Below are 1,869 nucleotides of genomic sequence, written 5' to 3' on the forward strand. Positions count from 1 at the left end.
TGGCCCTTCTTCTTGGCCAAGTTGGGACACTTGCTCTTATAGTGCCCATGTTCCCTACACTCAAAACATATTATATGATTTTTATTATTAATTGAAATATTTATACCTTTGCTTGTAGGGGTGGCATCTTTTTCTTTGGATCCGGAGGTAGAAGCTTCCTCTTGATCGGACCTTGATTCTCCTCCATTTGATTTTTCTTGACTTGTGGAGGTAGAAGCTTCTTCCTCCTCTTCTTCTCTTGACCCGGATGTAGAAGCTTCTTCTTCTTCTTGATCCGGTGTCACCAAGGATTGCTCCCCCTCAATCCTAGAGGTGGAGGCTTCATCATCTTGAATATGAAACAAGGAGTATGCTCCCTCCTTGTTCCCTTCGTTGCATTCCCTTGAGGATGAAGCTTCTTGGATTTCCTCTTCTTTGGAGGTTGAGTATCTCTCAACCTCGGAGTCCTCCTCTTGGTCTTGCTCCAAAGAGTCACCCTCTCTGGATTCTTCATTATCTTGTACAGTGGAGGGGATCTCTTCATGAAGCTTAGCCAATTTGCTCCAAAGTTCCTTTGCATCTTCAAATTCTCCAATTTTGCAAAGAATGGTGCTTGGCAATAAATTGACCAAAAGCTTGGTCACATTGTCATTTGCCTCGCACCTTTGGACTTGCTCTGGGCTCCATTTGCTTTTCTTTAGAGCTTTGCCCTTTGAATTTCTTGGAGCCTTGAAACCTTCCATTAGAGCAAACCATTGCTCTATCTCCATCATCAAGAAATTTTCAATTCTTGATCTCCAAGAATCGAAGCTTGTGGATGTGTATGGTGGAGCCACCCTTGTGTCAAATCCAAGTCCATCTTGGAATTGCATCTTGAAGTTGAGCTTGATAAAATCTTGAACTTGAGGAATTTGCTCCAACTTCTTCACCCTCTAGCTTTTCTTGTTATGCTTGACCCTTCCGGCGATGATTCCGGTGAAGAGCGGCCTTGCTCTGATACCACTTGTTAGGACCAAAAGTAGCTAGAGGGGGGGTGAATAGCTCGTCGCGTTCTCTCGGTGCTCGGCGTTGCTTGGCGTTGCTTGTTTCTTCAAGAATATGCAGCGGAAAATACAGAAACAAATGCAACAACGCTAACACGGTTGGTTTACTTGGTATCCACCTCACAAGAGGTGACTAGTCCAAGGATCCACACCACGCACGCACCCTCCACTATGAAAACACTCCTTTTCGGTAACTACCGAGGGCGGAGAAGCCCTACAAGACTCTCAGTACAAGAAGAAAGGAAAGGGAAACAAAATACAAGCGCAAAGCTTACAATGAGTACTGAAAACCCTAACCCTAGCTTCTCTTCTTGCCTTTGATCCGCCTCTTGACTTGGAAAGCTTCCAAGATCCTTCAAGAACTGGCGACCTGATCTTTGAGAGCGCCGTGGAGGAGTTGGCGAGTAATCTGGAGTGAATCGGTGAAGTTCTGCAGAAGCCCATGAACGCCTGCAGTCGACGCTAACGGTCGGATCCCGATCGATTCGAATGTTCCCAATCGATCGGGAGGCTTTGGATCGATCCACGGATCGATCCAGCGCCTATCGGGACCGCTGGATCGATCCACGGATCGATCCGGCCATTCTGGCAACCCCCAATCGATCCATCGATCGATTGGGACCTCGATCGATCCACGGATCGATCCGTAAGCTCTCATTGACAGTGCGGATCGATCCATCGACGATCCAAAGACTTGGTTTTGTCCAAAACCAAGTCCTAAACCTCCCAAACCAACATCCGGTCAACCTTGACTGTTGGTATGTCATGCCTAGCATCTAGTCACCCTTGACCTGCTAGGACTCCCTTACCAAGTGTCCGTCAATCCCTTTGACCCACTTGACTTTTC

Source organism: Zingiber officinale, chromosome 6A (genome assembly GCF_018446385.1).
Source record: "Zingiber officinale cultivar Zhangliang chromosome 6A, Zo_v1.1, whole genome shotgun sequence".
NCBI classification, from domain to species: Eukaryota; Viridiplantae; Streptophyta; class Magnoliopsida; order Zingiberales; family Zingiberaceae; genus Zingiber; species Zingiber officinale.